General features: G+C 33.5%; 1 long non-coding RNA gene across 2 annotated transcripts in view; it reads right to left on the minus strand.

Annotated features, from left to right (window-relative positions):
- Positions 1-24,642, minus strand: part of LOC116759631 — a 280,299-nt gene that overhangs the window by 98,494 nt on the left and 157,163 nt on the right. The window contains exon 6 of one of the 2 annotated variants that reach the window (XR_004351518.1): positions 19,812-19,841. The exons of the other annotated variant lie outside the window; for it this stretch is intronic. This is a non-coding gene — a long non-coding RNA (uncharacterized LOC116759631). The remainder of the gene's footprint in view (positions 1-19,811; positions 19,842-24,642) is intronic. 2 annotated transcript variants of the gene reach the window in all.

Raw genomic sequence — 24,642 nt, forward strand, 5'->3', positions numbered from 1 at the left:
TTATAGTGGAAAACTTCTCTAACATGGGAAAGGAAATAGTCACCCAAGTCCAGGAAACACAGAGAGTGCCATATAGGATAAACCCTAGGAGAAACACACCAAGACACATATTAATCAAACTAACAAAAATTAAATTCAAAGCAAAAATATTAAAAGCAGCAAGGAAAAAAAAATAACATACAAAGGAATCCCCATGAGGTTATTAGCTGATTTTTCAACAGAAACTCTGCAGGCCAGAAGGGAGTGGCAAGATATACTTAAAGTGCTGAGAGAGAAAAACACCACCAAGATTACTCTATCAAGCAAGGATCTCATTCAGATTTGATGGAGAAATCAAAAGCTCTTCAGACAAGCAAAAACTAAGAATTCAGCACCACCAAACCAGCTTTACAACAAATGCTAAAGAAATTTCTCTAAGCAGGAAACACAAGAGAAGAAAAAGACCCACAAAAACAAACCCAAAACAATTAAGGAAACTGTAATAGGAACATACATATTGATAACTACCTTAAATGTAAGTGGATTAAATGCCCAAACCAAAAGACACAGACTAGCTGAATGGATACAAAAACAAGACCCGTATATATGTTGTCTACAAGAGACCCACTTCAGACCTAGGGACACATATAGACTGAAAGTGAAGGGATGGAAAAAGATATTCTATGCAAATGGAAATCAAAAGAAAGCTGGAGTACCAACAAAATAGACTTTAAAGACTGTTACAACAGATAAGGAAGGACACTACATAATAATCAAGGACTCACTCCAAGAAGATGATATAACAATTATAAATGTTTATGCACCCAACACAGGAGCACCTCAATACATAAGGCAAATACTAACAACCACGAAAGGGGAAATTGACCGTAACACAATAATTGTAGGGGACTTTAACACCCCACTTACACCAATGGAAAGATCATCCAAACAGAAAATAAATAAGGAAACACATGCTTTAAATGACACAATAGACCAGATAGATTTAAATGATATTTATAGAACATTCCACCTGAAAGTGGCAGAATACACTTTCTTCTCAAGTGCACACAGAACATTCTCTAGGACAGATCACATCTTGGGTCAAAAATCAAGCCTCAAAAAATTTAAGAAAATTGAAATCCCATCCAGCATCTTTTCTGACCACAACACTATGAGATGGGAAATCAATTACAGGAAAAAAATTGTAAAAACCACAAATACATGGAGGCTAAACAGTGCACTATTAAATAACCCAGAGATCACTAAAGAAATCAAAGAAGAAATAAAAAAATACATAGAAAAAAATGACAATGAAAACACAATGACCCAAAACCTATGGGATGCATCAAAAGCAGTTCTAAGAGGGAAGTTTATAGCAATTCAATCTCACCTCAAGAAACAAGAAAAATCTCAAATAAACAATCTAACCCAACACCTAAAGCAACTAGAGAAAGAAGAACAAAGAAAACCCAATGTCAGTAGGAGGAAAGAAATCATAGAGATCAGAGCAGAAATAAATGAAATAGAAATGAAGAAAACAATAGCAAAGACCAATAAAACTAAAAGCTGGTTCTTTGAGAAGATAAACAAAATACATAAACCCTTAGCCAGATAGATCAAGAAAAAAAGGGAGAGGATGCAAATCAATAAATTAGAAAGGAAAAATCACAACTGACACCAGAGAAATACAAAGGATTATAGGAGACTCCTACAAACAACTATATGCCAATAAAATGGACAATCATGAAGAAATGGACACATTCTTGGAAAGGTACAATTTTCCCAGACTGAACCAGGAAGAATTAGAAAATATAAACAGACCTATCACAAGTAATGAAACTGAAAGTGTAATTTAAAATCTTCCAACAAACAGAAGTCCAGGACCAGATGGCTTCACAAGCAAATTCTGTCAAACATTTAGAGAAGAGCTAACACTGACCCTTCTCAAACTCTTCCAAAAACTTGCAGATTTTTGAATGAATCCCAGATTTGAGATTCATTCAAATAATGAATCCCAAAGTCATTCTATGAAGCCATTATCACCCTGATATCAAAACCAGAAAAAGATATCACAAAAAAAGAAAATTATAGACCAATATCAATGATGAACATGGATGCAAAAATCCTCAACAAAATACTAGCAAACAGAATCCAACAACATATTAAAATGATCATACACCATGATCAAGTGAGATTTAACCCAGGGATGCAAGGATTCTTCAATATATTCAAATCAATCAATGTGATACACCATATTAACAAATTAAGGAATAAAAATCATATGATCATCTCAATAGATGCAGGAAAAGCTTTTGACAAAATTCAACACTAATTTATGATAAAAACTCTCCAGAAGATGGGCATAGAGGGAACCTACCTCAACATAATATAGGCCATATATGACAAACCCACAGCAAACATTGTTCTCAATGGTGAAAGACTGAAACCATTTCCATTAAGATCAGGAACAAGACAAGGATATCCACTCTCACCACTATTATTCAACCTAGTTTTGGAAGTCCTAGCCATGGCAATCAGAGAAGAAAAAGAAATGAAAGGAATACAAATTGGAAAAGAAGTAGTAAAACTGTCACTGTTTGCAGATGACATGATACTATACATAGAGACTCCTAAAGATGTCACCAGAAAACTACTAGAGCTAATCAATGAATTTGGTAAAGTTGCAGGATACAAAATTAATGCACAGAAATCTCTTGCATTCCTATACACTAACAACGAAAAATCAGAAAGAGAAATTAAGGAAACAATTCCATTTACCATCGCAACAAAAAGAATAAAATAACTAGGAATAAACCTACCTAAAGAATCGAAAGACTTGTACTCAGAAAACTATGAAACACTGATGAATGAAAACAAAGGTGACATAAACAGATGGAGAAATATACCATGGGGATATATGGGGATATATGTATGCATATGGCTGATTCACTTTTTTGTACAACAGAAACTAACACAGTATTGTGAAGCAATCACACTCCAATAAAGATCTATTAAAAAAATAAAGAAAATAAATCACAAAGAAGAGTTCATGTAGAGTATGAGTCATGTCCCAAGTTATGTCCATGGTAGGGTGCCCAAGTTGCTATGATTGAGTCCTTAGCATAGCTGAGTCCAGCATTAATATGCAAGCTAAGCTTCATGAGAGTGGGCTTCATATAGTCTCTTCTTTGTGGATTTCTGTTATGTTCCATTTATATTCTCACAATAAATAACACTGGGCTAAACCTAGCTTCATTAGTCCTTTCTTCCCTGAAACAAAAAAATATCTAGGGAAGACACATGTTTAATGTGACATTTCAGCTCAAAGTAAAATTCACCTTTTCAAGCAAATGTAGAACTTTCAACAGCGTTCATTTGAAATTTATCATTGCCATGTTATACAACCCCAGGTGGTGTTTCATTATGTCTTTGAATCACAGAATTTTAAGTCGAAAAGTAATATTAGATATCTAGTTTTATGTTATCATTTTAAAGGACCAAAATTTAGAATCCCAATTACATTTTGTGATTTGCCCAAGGTTATACTTCTCTAAGTCAATTTAGCAGAGACTAGAATTCAAATATTCTAATACCTAATAGGGAGGTAGGAGGGAACAAGAGATGGAAAGAAAGAGAGGAGAGACAGACACAGAAACGGAGAAAGGAAGAGAGAGCAAGAGAGACCATAAATATGTGATATTAAAAAAACTCACTTGGAAAATTTATTTGTGTCTACCCAGAAGTATATTCCAATTTTGGTATTTCTTTGTCACCACAACCACTTATTTAGAGAGTGTATCTTTCTATTCTGATATATGAAACAACTAGGACTTTGACATAGGGTGTCAATATCATCATGGTAGAGGAGCAGCAGGTCTTATCAAAAGAAAAAAAATAGAATGAAAAGAATAGTGATTGTCTTAGATAAACTTGAAGGAAAGCAAGTGTTGAAAACTAGACATTAGTAAGATTATTAGAGTCTTTGTGAACCTTATGAGAAGCACAGGTACATATCACATATTTCTACACTGAATCATTCATATTATTGTGTATAAATATATATAGTTATATATATATATAACTATATACATAATTAGAGTACATGTCTATGATTATCAAATCAGTTTAAAGCACTTTTTATTGTCTCTAATGCAATGTAAAAGCTTGATACATGTAAAGTGATTTTTAAACATTACAGATATAGAGACAATAGATAGATATTAGATAGACAGATAAAATGTGATTGTATGTAACTTTACCCTTTATTGTGATACAATGATACAATAAGTTTCCTTTCTTTAGTTTGTTTTCTTTGTATAATTTCTCAGTTTAACTTCCAAATAGAATGATTTTTTTCCACTAAAGAGCTTCTGTTTTTAACCAAATATATAATATTTCACTTCTGATCATACTGGCCTATTGTTTTTTATAAGTTGATTTTCAGCTTATAAGTTTACTCAAGGCAATTTAAGGATAAAAGCTAAATTTATTGTCATGATAGAGAGGCATCACATGGAATCAAAGGCAGGAAGTACAACTAGATATCATAAAAATTGTAATCAAAATTAAATTCAGAATCCCAGAATATTTCTAGTTCCATATAAGTTAGCACTTGGCCTATCCCTGTGTCAATAACATCAACACAACTGATACACAAGCCAGGGAGATGGGTATAAAAAATGAACTAACAATGGAGCTCCAAAATATATGAAACAAACAAAAAACTGAAAGAATTAAATGGGGTAATGAATAGTTTTACAACAGCTGGAGGCTTCAATATCCCGCTTTCAGAAATGGAGTTAACAACTAGACAGAATACCAATAACAAAATAGAGGACTTGAACAACACTACAAACCACCTAGACCTAATAGACATATTCAGAATATTCTGCTCCAGAAAAGTAGAATACCTTTTTCTCAAGTGCACATGGGACATTCTCCAGCATAGGTCACATGTTAAATCACAAAACAAGTCTAGACATATTTTAAAAGAATGAAATTGAAATTATCCAACATATCTTCTCAAACTACAATGGAATGAAATTAGAAATTAATGACAAAAGAAAAGATGGAAAGTTACAAATATGTGGAAATTAGACAACACACTTTTAAACAACCAAGGGATCAAAGAAGAAATCAGAAGGGAAATGAGAAAATACTTTAACATGAATTAAAGAAAAAACATATACCCAACACATCAAAATTTACAGGATGAAGCAAAATGACTGCATAGAGGGAAATTTATAGCCCTAAATGCTATGTTAAAAAATGGAAAGATCTCAAATCAATAACCTAACTTACAACTTAATAGAAAAAGAATAAAATAAATCCAAAGCTAGCAGAAGGAAACAATAAAGTTTAGAGTGTAGATAAACAAAACAGAGAACAGAAAAACAAAGGGAAAATCAACAAAACCAAAAGTAATAAAGTTGGTGTCACATATGAGTAGAACATGATAGTATGCAATGAAATCTGAATTCAGTGATACATACTATAATAAATGATGCATTGGAGGAAGTGTACTTTTAAATTGAGTGCAAATTCTATAACAGCTTCAGAGAAGAGATTGCTATGATTTATGTAGGCCAAGAGACTATTAAAAGGAAATTTATAGCAATAATACCATGAGGAAATTTAAAAAAATCAACTAGTGATGTTCATAGGAGGAACAAGGAAGAGAGTAGTGTAACAATGTAACAAAAGGAAGTTCACACTGAAAGCAAAAAAAAAAAAAAGATTAGGTTATAGATCTTAGTTTATATATTAGTTATTCTGTGATTGATTTTCACTATATATAAAAATTATTGGCCAACAAAAGAGCCAATACAGACATAAAAAATAACGCAAATTTCAAATGTTGACACATTGAAATTTTTCATTTAAAATGTTTTATTATATATCTATTGTGTCATTTTCCGCTGGTTATGTCAATTTCAGAAACACACTTTTAAATATTGTTATGAATGTGTGTGAGACTAAATACATAGCTCTTCATTTACTCCCATAGAAGTGCTAGGGAGGATTTTCGTAAAATGTACCTAGGAGGTTGGAAGGGTGCACACCAGAGATGATTTTTAGCAGAATACATTTAATAAACTGTGCCTTTCTATTTATTACATTATTGTCAGAAAAGGATTTATACTTCAGGGGAAAGCCAAGGTACCATCACATAGAAGGCTAGGCAACAATAGGAAAGGATGTCAAAGCTCAAATTAAAGATAGCATTCATAAATTAAGGATGGGGCAGGAAAAGTTTTGATGATTCAACATGTAAATCTAGTTGTGAAGTCAACCTATCTAGCTTCTTGGTCTATTTGTATTTGTTATTTATGCTTTTAATTTTGGCTTAGACAGCAGCGGTAAGTTTACTAAAAGAAATAAATATAAGATTCTCTCTGGGTTTGCCTTAGGGAATCAAGCTGATTTCGTACATCTTTTCCTTGAACTGGATTAGACCTTTTGAAGATAAATATAACTGTGGAATGGAAAAGAGACTGTTGAAGACCTAATGTGATTAGTGTTATCTTCAAAGCAGTTATCTTTCCTTCTGAGGTAAAAATGACTTAGGTTTGAAGTTCAGCCCAAAAAAAACTTTTTTCTAAGTGCTACAAAAGAGAAATTTTAACAGTTCTTAAGGATTATATGGAAATCCTGGAGAGCAATAATGAGAAAGGAGTAAGTAGAACAATAGCTACTTCGATTTAGACTTAAAAAATAAACTGTAGAGCTTATTTTTCCCATTCTTGAATACATACACAGTTCCTGACTACATTTCTATAAGACTTATTTTTGTAGCCTGATCAGTCAGCGACTATAAACTTTTCTGATGGCAAAGACCCAGAACAGCCAAAATCATCTTGAAAATGAAGGAAAAATGTGGATGATTTACATGTCCTGATTTCAGGTCTTACTCTAAAGTCAGAAATCAAACACTGAAGTACTGACAAAAGGAAGGACCAAAAAAAACCAAACCAAAACAAAACAATAACACATAATAGAGAATTCATAAATGGAATATATACTGTCATATGATATTTTGATCAAGGCATCAAGTCAACTCAACTGGATAATAAAAGTCATTTTAAACAAATGGTGCTGGAAACACGGGATATATACTAGGAGAAAAAAGAGAAACTCATTTCTTCATACCCCTCCCCCCCAACACACAAAAAACCATTTGAGATGGATATCATAGACCCAAACAGAATATCCAGAATCATGCAGCTTCTGAAAGAAAGCAACCTTGTGAAAATTTCTTCAACTTAATACAGAAAAAGCACAAATGAAAAAAAAAAGGTAAATTAAACCTTATCAAAGAAATCTATGCTCATTAAAAAAAATCATTAAGGAAATAAAAAGCAAACCACAGACTAGATATAGTATTTGCAGCATATATAGTAAGAAAGGACTCATAGATTGTTAAAAACTACAAATAATGAAAAGATAAATAACAAAAAATGGGCAAAAGACTTTAACAGACAATTCTCAAAAAATATATGCCAATGACCACATGATAAAGGACTCAAAATCATTAGTTACCAGAGAAATGAAAATGAAAACCATGATCAGTTATAATTTAGCACCCACTAGAAATTGCTAATGTTATTTAAAAAATGACAACACTGAAGTTTGTGGAGCACCTGGAATTTTATATATTGTTGCTGAGAGTGCAAGATGGTAAACACTTTGGATAAGCATTTGGCAGTTTCTTTTAAAGTTAAATAGAGGAGGAGCTGAGTCCTGAGGTAGTTCAGTTTTTAGAGGTTGAATATTTAAGAGGGAACAAGTGAAGGAGAGGAAGGAGGAACAACCAATAACGGCAAAGGAGAATCAAAAGATGAATTGAAACACACAGGTGAAGAAAGTGTTTCATGAATTGTGTCAACCGCTGCTAATAATGAGTGGGTAAGTTATAATTTCTTGTAAGAGTCAGCCTTACTACTGCATGACAAGATCTCAGATACAAAGGTGACTTCAAAGACTATGTGAGCAGTTTTAAAGTACTCTTTATGATTCATTTGCCCAGTAATCAAACTCATGTACTCAAATAGGAAATTTTAACCCTGGATACACATTACAATGGTTGGGATCTTTTTTTAAAAAACACTGTCTCTCAAACAGAGATCTGATTTAATTTTCCTGAGATGGAATTGAGCTTTGGTATTTTTTTTCCAATCTTTCTATATTACTCTAATATGCAGCCAGGATTGAAACCACTGATTTTGATCAACTCAGTGACGAGAATTCATTAATTCTTGAGATAATTTATTTTATTCTTAGACTTCTGTGATATGCTACATCAAATCTTTCCAAAAGCTTCTCTCCTTTATAAAAATATTTCAAATTCTTGTAGACATTGATGACATGATATGGATCGGATTGTCCTCATGCTCCTGATTGCTCTTTTCTGAAACTACCTTAGATGATCAATGTCTGCCATGAAGTGGAATCAAATAGGAAGCTATTATAACATAGGAAAAACAGAGCAGTGTCCAGACTCAGACCATTGCCACAGGTATGGTCTAAGTAAGGTTCCCATCGTGAACACAGGGGTCCATTAAAACAACCTGTTTGTTTGTTTGCTTGCTTGTTTGTTTTAATTATGGAGGTAACATTACAATGGTGATTTTTGTTTTTATTGGAGTATAGTTACTTTACAGTGTTGTGTTAGCTTCTGCTGTACAGCAAAGTGAATCAGCCACACGTATACATATATCCCCTCTTCCTTGGATTTCTTTCCCGTTTAGGTCACCACAGAGCATTGAGTAGAGTTCCCTGTGCTATACAGTTGGTTCTCATTAGTTATCTATATTATACATAGTAGTGCATATATGTCAAACCCAATCTCCCAATCCATCCCACCCACCCCCAGTCCCCCCTTGGTATCCATACGTTTGTTCTCTACATCTGTGTCTCTATTTCTGCTACAATGGTGATATTTTTAACCTACTATCAATTATAACCTCTAGAAAGTTATCACACCTTATGAAGCACTGTGTCCTCTGTTTTATTCTTCTCTACCAACTAGGATTTTGGTACTAGTTATAGACCTTTCTATAGGACTCCCCTAAAATTCATCTTGTTGAAATTATCATTAGAAATAGAAATGAATATAAATTGCATTCCTTGTCTAGTAAGTGGTTTAACAGATATCCTCTCATTTGAACTTTATAACAACATACCTCAGGCTAATTGCTTATTTACTATTTATATTATTTCCTTTATCTTCATGATTATTTTGTTGATCACTTCTTTACAGCAGATTTGAATATTCTTTAACAATCCAGCAAATATATATTATAGCCACTGTAACCAATATCTAAGATATCATTCACAATGTATATGTCCATAATAGATTATTAATGGAAGGATCAACATAAAACAACAGGGCTCACAGGATGATCCCATAGAGTACAGTGTGTGCCTGTGTATGTGTACAGGCTAGTATAAGAAGAGTAAAACATAACCTGTAAGTATATGTATCACATTGTCAGCAATAGCTATCTGTAGAAATAAAAGGGATTTTACTTCCTATTTTCATATTTCTATAATGTTTTTAAATTTACTTTTTTAATTAAAAAAAACCCAAAAGTATAAAAAAGACTTCATAGCAAAAAGGAAAGGTACAGTAGGACCAACTTCTTCATTAGGTACAGTAGGCACAGTGCCTACCACCCACAATACCTTTAGGCATCCATGAAAATATTTTAACTTCTTTCTAAATTAGAGGAAAAAATGAACTTTTAGGTAAAATAAAATAGTTTAGTATAGAATGTTAATATATTCATTTTTATACCAATGCAGTTATAAAATATAAATTTAAAATTTTTTGTGGAAGAAGGGGCCCATGGAAAGTCATAATTCAGCCCTGGGTATGGGCTCCTCTTGGAGAGGAAAAGCACCCTGAAGCTGTTACCTGTCAAGTACACAATCAGGCATTCCATCCTAGAAGTCACAGGAGAAAAAGTCTCCAGATCAAGTTAAGATGTTCAAATCACAAGGTTTATTGAATCAATTTATAACATACGGGGACTTCCCTGGTGGCGCAGTAGTTAAGAATCCGCCTGCCAATGCGGAGGACAAAGGTTCGAGCCCTGGTCTGGGAAGATCCCTCATGCAGCAGGTCCAATAAGCCCATGCGCCACAACTACTGAGCCTGCGCTCTAGAGCCTGCGAGCCACACCTCTTGAAGCCCACGTGCCACAGCTACTGAAGCCCGTGTGCCTAGAGCCCGTGCTCCACAACAAGAGAAGCCACTGCAATAAGAAGCCCGTGCACTGTCCGCTTGCCACAACTGGAGAAAGCCTGGGTGCAGCAACGAAGACCTAACGCAGCCAAAACAAATTAATTAATTAAAAAAAAAACCATATGGCAAAGCAACATAGATTAATACGTTATGGTAGCTTGCAGGTGGGATAGAAGGACCATAATACCTCAGTCTCTCCCTCTCCCTCTCCTTTTTCCCTCTCTCCCTTCCTCCTCTCCCTTATCCACCACTTTTCTCTTGAATCAGCCTTCCCTGCTATAGTATGGTAATAAGGACTAGAGTTGAATTCAGTCAAGGTAGCTCAGTGGAAGGAAGGTGACTGGAACCAACACACAAGCTTATCTTATGGAAAAGATGCAGGGGCAAGTCTCCTGGCCAGTAGCTGTAGCTCCTATAACCTGCTATGCACCTGTGGCTTGTTTCTACATGTCTCAGTCAGAGGCTACATGGGGCCAGATGGGGAGCACCAATGAGTGCCCGATTTAAGGGTGATATAACTGTCATAAAAATGTGGTGCTCCTTGAATAGCTAATACTTGCTCATTGTATCTCTTCCTCTCTATGTCAGCACACAAATGAACTACTTACCTCATCTATGGCTAACATGTTTCAGGCACTTCTTGTTTGTCATCTATACTTCATTTTACTATCCTCTATTGCTCATTTCTCTTCCTCTCTATAATACAGTGGACTATTCTTAAACAAAATAAAAAACACACAATAAAGTCACCTGATCTGATCATAATAAAATTAAACAAGAACTCTGCAATAAAAATTTGAATTAAATGACAATAATTGCAACCATTTTAACAAGTTAAAAATATTTAAACCTATGAGTTTTTAATCATTAAAAACAACCATAACAAAAGTCCTGTCACCTTTGGAGGATATAAGTAAAACCAACTAAATATTTTGAAAAATTGTTAAATAAGAGTAAATAATCTCGTATGTTATCTTTATATAAAAACTGTTATTTTTATATAACTAAATTGTAACTAAATTGTTAATGAGGAAAGTTTCTCTTTGTGAAAGCATCACAGCTAATAATTAGGATTGTTAAATTGGATGTCATCTTTTCATAATCCCTAATGAAGTGAAAGATGTTGGCAATGATTATCAATGGCTAATAACAGAGAGATGGGGTGGGATGTGGAGAAAGAGAGAAGAGAGAGAGAGAGAGAGAGAGAGAGATTTTTTTTACCTCTGGAAAAAAGTATGAGACATTATCTCTGTAGTGGTTTTGCCAAAACCTTGAACTGGTTTCTGATCAAACTTGTAAGTCTACCTCACAGTTTATACAGAAAAAAACGGTAGGTAACAGAGAGAAACATGTTAATAGATATGTGGGAAGGTAATCAACAAAATCCGGATTTAAAATTTCTAAGGACATGTCACCTGGCTTCTTCAATTACAAACAAATGTGAAAGAAAAATAGGTACAGAGGAAGAACATTTTCCAAAAGAGAATTAAGAAACATACCAATCATTCTCAATTTGCAAATGAAATTATATAATTTCCAAAATTTGCTTCAAAGTAATTTTGGAGAAGTAGAGAGTTAGGTCATCAATAAAGTAAGATTGGCCATGAGGGGATAATTTTTGAAGTTGAGGACATGGGGATATTATATTATTTTCTTTACTTTGTATATCATTGGCCTTTTCTATAGTAAGAAGGGAAAAAATAAACGAGAACCACACTGGATTGTTTCTATGTCCTGAGTAACTGTCAGTTAAGAGGGAAATAAAAATAGACAATTTGGTTTCTCAGCAAATAATGATAAAATAATTATAGGAGAAATGCATGAGTTTAAGTCAGGCTGAAGTCATAAATTTATACTCTAATACGGTTTTCTTATATAACAGAAAGAAAAGGGATGAGTTATTTATTCATTTTCAGAATGTAAAAGGAGAAAAAATACTATTCAAAGAAAAACAAAAAAGGGAAAAGCAGAAACATTTAAACTAGATTATCGAAAGATATTGTAATCGATACTTACACTCAAGGAAAGAAAAAAATTAGATAGACCCTTGAGAAGTCTACCAAAAAGTAGAAATAATGATAATTAGAATGAGAAATCAAATATAGTGACATGAAATACAGGAATTAAAAATCATATTAACACAGTTGAAAATATTAACAAGGGAATCTTGTTAGTATTTCTGAAATAATCTATAATTGCATCTTTTAATGTATGCCAAGAATGAAAGTCCAGCTCAATTTTTTAAAAAAATTATTCATATTTTACATTAACACATCAATAAAAGCCACAAAGGAATTAGAGATTTCTTATAAGACATTCTTCTAAAAAGCAGGAAAAGAAGACTATTCCCTAAATACAATTCTGACTCTCTATTTCAAATTAACAACTACATTCTGCCTCCTTTACAGTTCTTGGTTGTGTATATTACTGCCAGCCCCTAATGTCATAGTGCTAGCTGTACTTATTTCTTCCCTGAAAAAATTTTACTTTAATACTTATTTCTTTCCAGCCTCATTCTCTCTATGTTTATTATTGACAGTATTCAACAAGGAAAATATACTAAATTTGCTTTTAGTTTCCTTCAGAATAAAGTCTATAGTCTTTAGAACGACTAAATTGATTTATTTTTAATTTACACATCAAATATTTGAATATCTATTATGTGTTTGGCCCTTCATTTATGTCTCTGGTTCTATTTCTCAATTCTTTGTTTATAATAGCATAAAAGAAGAACAGAAATATGGAAACCTTCTCAATGTCATAAGTGGGTGAATTGTGTATTCTACCCCTCCAACCTATATCCTATTTTATTGTTTTCTTTATGCCCTTATAATCACCTGATATATATTATATCATTATTAGTTTATTGACTGGCTTGCTTTATAGAAAGCAAGCTCTGTACGGTGAAAGCATTTATGGCCTTTACTGCTGAATTCCTAGGGCCCCGAAAAATGCCTGGCACATACAGGTGCTTAATTAATAGTTGTTGAAGAACTTCAATAGATAAATAATAAGTAAACCATGATATATCCAAAACCAATAGGATAGCATCATGGTAATAAAAATCATGGTTGCACACATGGCAAGAAATAGTTGTTTCTTATTTACTTCAAAAGTTTTAATTTAGTGTTTTCTTAGAAAATTGAAAAGGTTTTAAGTATTACTTAAAGGTTATAAGTATTACTATGTAAAAAATTTACAATTACACAACACAAAACTATGTATAGATAAAACAACTGAAAGGGGAAATGTCAGAGTAATGTCTGTTTAGTATTAACATATTAATGACACCCTTACATTAGTGATGAAATAATGAGCAACAGGTCCTCTACTTTTTCTAAAAATTTTAAAAATTTCCTTTCAGATTTATGAACTGTTTATAACATGAAATATCATGATGTATGTAATATATTTGAAATCATTATAATTAATCTTTTGTTTTCAACTACTGTACTAACTTTCTTTAGGTGAAACTCTCTGGTTCTTTGTTATCATCTAAGGTCTATAGATAAGGTAGGTTTTATAGAACATGTGCACAATAAAAGAAACCAAAGAACATAAATGTGGTAATATGAAGCCTAAACAACTTGTTTTCTCAGAGTAAACAGACATTACCCTGTAAAAATTGGGGAAATGTTTTATTCATTTTTATAATACAGACACTTGCTCTATTAAACATCATAAACAGAACTGCTTTAACATTAATTTAAATCATAGAGTTTATGATCCTTTTATAGCAAAACCTAAAGATAAAATGCTGTAAAAGTACCCAGTTACATGACAACACATCTATGCAAAAATTATTGTGTTGATTTTCATATAAATCCGAAAATTAAGATTGCTCAAAATCTGAATTAACTAAAAATTATCCATATTTGGTCTATTTTACAGATTTTCAGGGGCAGCATTATTGAAAATAAAATCCTAGCCATTCTAAATGTAACTCATTAAGTGAAAACAATAAGTTACAATTGCATAAAAATATACGCAACTATATATACCCCTCACAGTAGGTAATCTAGTTCTTTTTTATCCTTATTTGAGTATACTTTTATTGGCATACAAACATAAATCATAATAGTGACTTTTTGACTATTCATGTCTTTCTTTCTCAGACTTTTCTAAACAATGTCCTGCCTGGCATGTGGCCACTTTAGGATGGGGGGATGAAAGGAACCTCTTTGAGAAGGCTGCATCTGAGCAGAGACCTGAAGAGGCCCTAATAACATGCAGTTATTTTAAACAAATTACTTAATTTGCTTTCAATTTGCAATAATCATAAACTTTTAGAACTGTAATTGACCATAAATATAATCTAGTGGAATTTTTTTATCTAATACACTGAAATTAAAACCAAGATGCTATACAAATAAGCAAGATGGCTGAATGGTAATGAAAACAGTTGGCAACTTTAAAAATGCCAATAATTAAAAATTTTTTTTCAATAATTAAATTCTCAACTATACCGGATGTTCCTTAAAAGAATAGAGCAATTGTTATATTTCCTTGTACCCTATATACAACACAGAACTGTGCCCTATAGTACAGTAATTAAAGTTATAGATTTTATAGTCAAGGAAACTTGGGTTTAAATCCAATTTTTGCCCCTTACTAAACATACAACATTAGAAAGGTTATGTAACTAATTCTAATTCTCAGTTCCTTCATCTGAAAGAAAGGAATTAAAACAGTAGTTAGTTGTAAGTTTTAATTATAATAATATTCTCAAAAGTATTTACTATTCTTTAGTAAATAACTTCTATTATTAATTTAGTAAATATTCAATAAAAAGTTAACAAGATAGGGAGGGTGGGAGGGAGGGAGATGCAAGAGGGATGAGATATGGGGACATATGTATATGTATAACTGATTCACTTTGTTATAAAGCAGAAACTGACAAACCATTGTAAAGCAATTACACTCTAATAAAGATGTTAAAAAAATAAAATAAAATAAAAAAAGTTTTAAAAAGTTAATAGATTTTCACTAGCACTAAATTGACATTATATATCTTATGTAAATTATTTTAAGATATTTATAAATCTTATTTATATTTATAAATATTTACAATCTTATTTATGAGATTATAAATCTTATTCCAATAATATACTAGATTTTGCTTATGAGAATAGTACTAACATGTATTAAATGTTAATAGAATTAACATTTGTTGAAAAAATAAGCACAGGACATAAATATGTTATATATTTAAGGCCTTGTGAGTGCATTTCAACTTGAAATACAATACATACAAATGTGTTAGAGTTACAATCTATGGATTAAAAGCAAGAAACAGGCAATTTTCTGGTGTGATATATGGATGATAAGTGACAAAAGATATAAATTTTTAATATGATTTTTCTGCAAAACAGCCCAGTGCCCTTCTGAATACAGCCATCATCTGTACTGTTGCTTCTTATCTTGGCATCTGAAAATCCTTCCACAATGAAATTCAAAGATGAGCCTTAATGCATAGATCCCAAATAACACGAGCTATTTATTATTAGGAACAGCTCAGAACTACTATAATAAATTGTATTTCCATCACATGGCATTTAATGTCTACTTTTCTCTTTGGTAAAATGAGAAACCTTAAATATTTCTTTTCTGAATAATAAACACAACAGATATATGGCTTAAAACTGAGAAAATATATAAAGCTTAATTTTTTCTCTAACAGGAAATGACAATAGGTCAAGAATATTTATATGTTTTATAAACGACTATGACACTGAAATTTAAAGATGGAGCAATAGCAGTCATTCTTTTGGTCAAAGACTGGTTGAAGGGAATTTTCTTTCAGTGTGGGGATGCTTCCCACTGAGCATGAGACTTTACCCTACCCCGAAGTGTATATATATATATATGTACACTTTTTTCAGGTTTTATACCAGGAAGAAAATCTTGTGTTTTAGAAAAGAATTATAGAAAAGTCTCAATATTGAAGTAGAAATGTAAAGTTCTAGAGACATATTTACTCTAAGAAAGTATGTCCTTTTTTAGTTATGGATACCTAATTATAGCCACATATTCATTAATTTCATAAGCAGATTCAGCATGATTTTTATATACTATTTATCAAGGCATTTGAATCTAACCATCCAGTTAATCTGACCAACACCATTCTCCTCCACTCATATAATGACTCTAATGTTTATCTTTAGGATAACTAACACATTTAGCTGCAGAATAAATATAACAAGTGGATAGAGAGACAGACAGATAGAATGCAGAATAAATATCACAACCAGGACTTCCCTGGTGGCACAGTGGTTAAGAATCCGGCTGCCAATGCAGGGGACACGGATTCGAGCCCTGGTCCAAGAAGCTCCCACATGCCGCAGAGCAACTAAACCCGTGAGCCACAGCTACGGAGCCTGCACTATAGGGCCCACAAGCCACAACTACTGAAGCCCGAGTGCCTAGACCACGTGCTCTGCAACAAGAGAAGCCACCGCAATGAGAAGCCCGTGCACCGCAACGAAGAGTAGCCCCCGCTCGCCACAACTAGAGAAAGCCCGCGTGCAGCAATGAAGACCCAATACAGCCAAAAATAAAATAAAATACTAATAAATAAATAAATAATTAAAAAATATATCACAACCAGATAGGTAGATACTTACAAAATAATCCCTGCAAAACCTAAATATTTAAGCTAAATTTGTATTAACTTGAATGACTCCTCTTCCTTTTAATGCTAAATACACTCCTAAATATACTGCTTAAGTTAATTGTTATTTTTCCCAATTTCAACAACTTCTAGGCTTTGGAAGTCTTTCATCCTAGTCTTTGACATAAAGTTAACACACAGCCACTTATTTACTTTTTTGACTGAAAGCAAAAGCCTCTCCCCTCCGAAAAATAATAATGACAATAATGACCTTTGAATTTAAAACAAGTGCCCTAAATGTAAACTGATCCACCCTTATGCAAATGCAACAAAGTTATATATTCATAGACTCAAAAACTCATCTCATTAAGCTCTTTTTTTGGTACTACATGACTTTTTCCCCTGTGAGAAGGCACTCTGTTTTATGTAAGTAGCTTTGTAATGGCCTCTGACCAAAATTGTAAACATCTGAATTTCTGACCTGAATTACATATCTCTATTACTAACTGCTTTACATTGAATATAAGCCTGTTAGTAAAAATTTAAATAGATAGCATTTTTTTTTTTTTTTTTTTTTTTTAGCGGTATGCGGGCCTCTCACTGTTGTGGCCTCTCCCATCGCGGAGCACAGGCTCCGGACACGCAGGCTAAGTGGCCATGGCTCACAGGCCTAGCCGCTCCGCGGCATGTGGGATCTTCCCGGACCGGGGCACGAACCCGTGTCTCCTGCATCGGCAGGTGGACTCTCAACCACTGCGCCGCCATGGAAGCTCAAGAGATAGCATTTTATACAACTATTTAAAAATATTTTACCCAAACATGTATTCAGTACTTTCTAGGCAAAAATGAACATTTTCTCTTGAAACCAACTTCAACAGGGAAAGTGACTGCAGATCTTTTTCCCTACTGTTGCTTCATGACAATAATCACCTACTGATGAAGGTAAACAAACTCTCTGGAGGCGTAGGCAAAAACTATGCCTTCTATTTTCTATTTCAGTGAAGCTACAGCCCATATCTGCAAACAATCCCACTCACAAATAGGTTCTTATGATTCAGAACTTCTAATAAATTAAGGTCATTCAAAACCAACTGTACTAACATCTCTCCTTGAAAGTGAGTTAAGTTTACATAGAAGGCAAGTTCATGCTGAACTGAAATTATAAATCAAGCCATAAAAAAAAGTGTGTGATATTATGGACTGGTTTCAATGAGATGATTTGCTCATTCTTTTTGCTAAGGTCAAAACTAAAAATCAATAATTTTGAATGCACATATCTTCGAACATGAAGTAAGATCCAAAGACATGGTTATCTCAAAGCTGACAGTTATCACATAGATGCCTTACAAAAGTTATCATTCCATTAAATAAACGGTTGTTTTTTAATGTGGTATAAAAAAGCAAAAAATGAAGGGGAAAGAAAAATACAAAAACAGCACATGATAGCCTAAATATATAAGGAAATTAATATTTTATTCATAATAAAAGATTAAAAAGTATTATAAAATTTCTAGACTTCTCCAGTTATGGAGTCCTTATATCAATTGCCCATGAGCCAGATAATTTTGAACTCTTAAAAAATTTGTACTTAAAATTCACTTTTGATCATTCCACATCCATTTTCCAATAATGGGAATAAAACTATATTCACAGTGAGCCAAAGAAAGGAAATCTGGTTAAATATGAGACTACTGTGCTTTTCAAATAACCTCTTCTAATATCCCTAATCCAGGATACATTAATTCTCATTGTCTCTGCCATTCTCTTATTTTCAGAGGTTCAGAGAATAGCGATAAGAATATAACTGATTCTTTCCCAGGTTTATTTGGAAACCAACAAGTAGTTATATAAATAATATTTATATACATAAGTGATATTTATACATATAAATTCTTCATTAACTCTCCATATTATGACAACTCCTTCAGGGTTATTCAAGATAGAACTTTTCTTCTCTCTTGCCCATCTATGATTTTGATTCCGGTTTCCAAAAAGAACCTCTCTCTTCAAGCAAAATTTTGCCTTCCCATGGGGTGAGGGTTCAGGATACTCACATTAAATTCGGCATAGAAATCTAAATGTTCAAGACAAGGTTACCCACTCTCTCCACTACTATTCAACATAATTTTGGAAGTTTTAGCCAGAGCATTCAGAGAAGAAAATGAAATAAAAGGAATCCAAATCAGAAAAGAAGTAAAACTTTTACTGTTTGCAGATGACATGATACTATACACAGAGAATCCTAAAGATGCTACCAGAAAACTACTAGAGCTAATCAATGAATTTGGTAAAGTAGCAGGATACAAAATTAAGCACAGAAATCTCTTGCATTCCTATACACTAATGTTGAAAAATCTGAAAGAGAAATTAAGGAAACACTCCCATTTACCACTGCAACAAAAAGAATAAAATACCTAGGAATAAACCTACCTAAGGAGGTGAAACCCCTGTATGCAGAAAACTATAAGACACTGATGAAAAAATTAAAGATAATGCAAACAGATGGAGAGATATACTATGTTCCTGGATAGGAAGAATCAATACTGTGAAAATGACTATACTACTCAAAGCAATCTACAGATTCAATGCAATCCCTATCAAACTACCAGTGGCATTTTTCACAGAACTAGAACAAAAAACTTCGCAATTTGTATGGAAACATAGAAGACCCCGAATAGCCAAAGCAATCTTGAGAAAGAAAAACGGAGCTGGAGGAATCAGGCTCCCTGATTTCAGATTATACTACAAAGCTACAATAATCAAGACAGTATGGTACTGGCACAAAAAGAGAAATATACATCAATGCAACAGGATAGAAAGCCCATTCTTTTACAGCTACATGTAAAAGAATGAAATTAGAACACTCCTTAACACCATATACAAAAATAAACTCACAATGGATTAAAGGCCTAAATGTAAGGCCAGAAACTATAAAACTATTAGAGGAAAACATAGGCAGAACACTCTATGACATACATCACAGCAAGATCCTTTTGGACCCATCTCCTAGAAAAATGGAAATAAAAACAAAAATAAACAAATGGAACCTAATGAAACTTCAAAGCTTTTGCACAGCAAAGGAAACCATAAACAAGATGAAAAGACAACCCTCAGAATGGGAGAAAACATTTGCAAACAAAGCAACTCACAGAGGAACAATCTCCAAAATATACAGGCAGCTCATTCGCTCAATATCAAAATAACAAACAACCCAATCCAAAAATGGGCAGAAGACCTAAATAGATATTTCTCCAAAAAAGATATACAGATTGCCAACAAACACATGAAAGGACATTCAACATCATTAATCATTAGAGAAATGCAAATCAAAACTGCAATGAGGTATCACTTCAAACCAGTCAGAATGGTCATCATCAAAAAATCTACAAACAATAAATGCTGGAGAGGGTGTGGAGAAAAGGGAACACTCTTGCACTGTTGGTCGAAATGTGAATTGGTATAGCCATTATGGAGAACAGTATGGAGGTTCCTTAAGAAACTACAAATAGAACTACCATATGACCCAGCAATCCCACTACTGGGCATATACCCTGAGAAAACCATAATTCAAAAAGAGTCATGTACCAAAATGTTCACTGCAGCTCTATGTACTATAGCCAGGAGATGGAAGCAACCTAAGTGTCCATCGACAGATGAATGGATAAAGAAGATGTGGCACATATATACAATGGAATATTACTGAGCCATAAAAGGAAAAGATATTGGGTTATTTGTAGAGAGACAGATGGACGTAGAGACTGTCATACAGAGTGAAGTAAGTCAGAAAGAGAAAAACAAATACCGTATGCTAACACATACATTTGGAATCTTAAAAAAAAAAATGTTTCTGATGAACCTAGGGGTAGGACAGGAATAGAGACGCAGATGTAGAGAATGGACTTGAGGACACAGGGAGGAGGAAGGGTAAGCTGGGACGAAGTGACAGAGTGGCATTGACATATATACACTACCAAATGTAAAACAGATAGCTAGTGGGAAGCAGCCACATAGCACAGGGAGATCAGCTCGGTGCTTTGTGACCACCTAAAGGGGTGGGATAGGGAGGGTGGGAGGGAGATGCAAGAGGAAGGAGATACGGGGATATATGTTTATGCATAGCTGCTTCACTGTGTTATACAGCAGAAACTAACACACCATTGTAAAGCAATTAAACTCCAATAAAGATGTTAAAAAAAAAACAACAGTAGTCTTAATGAAATAATTTTCATTCTTGTCATATGGGAGAAAGATCCGATTATTAATCATGAAATCATGCTAGAATTAGAAATCAGAAAATAGCAACTCTATAGTTGAGATTGAATTAAGTTAAGTGAGAGAATAAACAGAAAGGGAAGATGAGACCTAGGTGTTTTGTCTGAGCAGAAGGGAGTAGGATGGGACAGGAGAGAAAAAGGCATTCAACTATAAAGAAGGTAAGAGAATGGGGAGTGAATTAGGGATACGGGAATCTAATCTTGCAAAATTCAGGTATTTATTTTGCTGTTCCTTATTATTGACTTTGGCAGTAATATCCAGGCTGCAGAGGACTATAAAAAGAAGAGGACTGAGATGTGCCTGAGAAGGACTACAAAGGGTGAAGGCTCGAGATACAGATTCATGATCCATTTGCATCAAGATCCAGGATAAATTTCTGAGCATTATTGATAATGGAAGAGGGTAGGGCCAAGAAGAGAAGTAACTAGTTACATAACAAGTGAGAGTAATGTATTTTTTTAAGTTAATTTATTCTTTCAATTTTAACTTTTACTACCTCTATTTTTAGAAAAGAGGCTTGTCCTTAGATCATCTTGCCATTTCAAACTTGCTGTACTATTTCTCTGTCATGTCACTTCATGTTGAATCTTTCAACATCCAAAATAATACTGACCCAAAACTATATATGTCAGATTTGTATGAAGTGTTCAAGACAATATAGAGGATTGGCATCATGGCCTGGAAAACTACTTAATATATAAATACCCTCTGTACAGATCTCTGGTTTTGAAATGTCTTTATCTGGGAATTGTTTATTCTTAATAACATAAAAGAAATGTAGGCATTCACTGAGTTTTGGGTAGGCTGAATTAGAAGCTTCTAAGATTCTATATGTTTATGAAATAAAGTTGAAAAAAAAGGATAAGATTTTGTTATCAATATGGGGTTTTTTGATTACCAATGTTGTAAACAGAAGGTTTGCTTTATTATTATTAATAAGCACTTTGGGGAACTAATATATTATAAGTGGTTATTGTGTGTCAAGTACTATCCTAGATGCTTTATGAACATCTCTTTTAATATTCAAACATTTTTTGGAGATTAGATATTATTAATTCCATTTCTAGAAGATTAAAGTGAGATTCAGAGAGGTTAAATACCCTTCCTGCAGTATTTCCTTTGTCCCCGTTAAAAGGTGGAGGCCTGCTCTTGTTTGCTCAACCCCGTTCCCTTTTCCTCTCTTGCACTTTACTGACCCTCCCAATCCCCAACTCCTGATACTATCTTACCTAAAACAGTTCAGCATTCTCTTCTTTTCTCTCCCAAACCATGCACTCAAGATCTCATTTTCTAGATCATAATTTCTTGATATCTTTTCTCTCATTATGTTCCCTGATTTTATCTATTGACATACCCTAGACTACCCATTTAGCTTATTTACCTTAATACTTATGAGATTGGTAAGTATAATTCAATATTTTTAAAAAATATTTAAGTTTGTCTCAATTAATTTAATCGTTCGTATTTGGAAAATTATGCCTATGTCTGTGTGTGTGTGTATGTTATGCCTTTTATTTCATTTATGCCTTAGCTTCAGGTATACCTTTAAAAATTATGTCTAACGATTACCAGTACTATGAAGATGACATGCTTAAGAAATGTAATTTAATTAGCTGATAAGATCAGTGAAGTGGTAAATTAGTCAGCCATAGATGAAATATTTGACACCTGTCCTCAAAAGAAGAAAAGTTATTTTCTGAAAGGCGTGTCAGCTTTAACACTGTCATTAAAATGGTCTCATGGAATAGAATTTTAAAACTCAAAAGTACCTTAGAGAGGATGAAGCTGAGACAAGTTCATGGGTTGCAGATCACTCTCGGGGCAGAGCTTAAGAGTATTATCAGGTACCACTTGGTATTGTTTCAATGTGTAGAAAATGTATACAAACTGGAACCCATGAGTTTTTCAGTTCTATGGGTCAAAGCGCAGTATTTCTCAACAATTGCTATGGAACAGTCAGTAATGCATTAAATACAAAATAATGAAATAAATTCAGTATTTTTTTACAATTTTATGATCAGAGCTATTTTAATATGCCTGGAGAAGTCTTAAAATCTATAGGGAAAAGAGAAAGGAAAGCTCAGACACATTCTCTCTGGGTGTGAGAAATCCATCTTAGTTTCTCCTCTTCTCATGCCTGGTCTCTCCTCTTTTACTCCCTTGCCCTTGCCTTCTGGTCTTTTTTTCTGTTTCCCTCATTCTCATTCTCTCTCTCTCTCATTGCAATCAACAAACACATTCCGTTAAAATTCAGCCAGTACTTTACTGAAGCCGTACCACTCAAAATTCATTTTAAAAAAGCTCTTGACTGAAGATGTCATTAATTGCCCTAATTAAATAAGCCTCTATTGAAATATTCCCACTTTGTGCAAGTATGCTAGGCACTGGAGAATAACATGGAAATAATATGGTGCAACTCAGCTACAAACAAGGGAAAGAAGATAATATATATCTTTCACTGTAAATACTGAAGTATGATAAATGATTTAAAAGTGATTCAAAGTACAATGGAAGCGAGTTGGGAAATTTATAGTATTGAGTTATTCAATTTGTATTTCATATGTTTCAATTTTAATGCACTTTTCTTACTATGTGCTGATAACTGAGGCAAAGCTTGAGTCTGTTTTATTTACTCCTCATTATTTTTAATGCCATATAAATGAACTCATTAAAAGTACTCAAAATATTTAATTTTAATCAATATTTAATTGTCAAGTTGTAGAATATTTCCCAACCAGAAGAGGAAGAAGAAACTGTCACCAACTGATGACAGATTTTGAGAGCCACAGAAATTTAAAAAATAGTAATAAAAGTAAATAATGTTTTAGCCTCCAAACACTAGGCATGGGCTTTTCCTATTGGTTTTGCCATTCTGAATGGGTAGCTGAATACACTGAAATAAGAATCTAAACACACCTTAACTTTGACAGGTTAGGCTTATGATACACTCTGACTTCTGTTTACCTTCTAACTCACTTGCAGGGCTCAAACAATCCTTTTGCCTATTTTATTGACAAAATCTTAACATCCCCAAAATGGTTTGTTTTACTTGTACAGAATTGAACTCCAAGCAAATAATCCAAATGTTTAATCTGGTCTAGTTCAGCTGAGATAACATAAAAATAACCCCAAATTGAAGTACTAACGAAAGTATCTACAGAAAATAGGCTTACTTTAAGCTAATTAAAAGCTCTCTTTTTTTTGCGGTACGCGGGCCTCTCACTGTTGTGGCCTCTCCCTTTGCGGAGCACAGGCTCCGGACGCGCAGGCTCAGCGGCCATGGCTCAGGGGCCCAGCCGCTCCGCGGCATGTGGGATCTTCCTGGACCGGGGCATGAACCCGTGTCCCCTGCATCGGCAGGCGGACTCTCAACCACTGCGCCACCAGGGAAGCCCCTAAAAGCTCATTTTAAGGGGAAAATTATAAATAAAAATCCATTGTGTTGTATGGACTTCAAAGGACATTAAGTTTTGGTTGGGATTTTTCTGTTTAAAATATGATTATGCAAAGTAAAGAGTCTTTAAGATCTCTC

This window comes from Phocoena sinus, chromosome 9, assembly GCF_008692025.1.
Source record: "Phocoena sinus isolate mPhoSin1 chromosome 9, mPhoSin1.pri, whole genome shotgun sequence".
NCBI lineage: Eukaryota > Metazoa > Chordata > Mammalia > Artiodactyla > Phocoenidae > Phocoena > Phocoena sinus.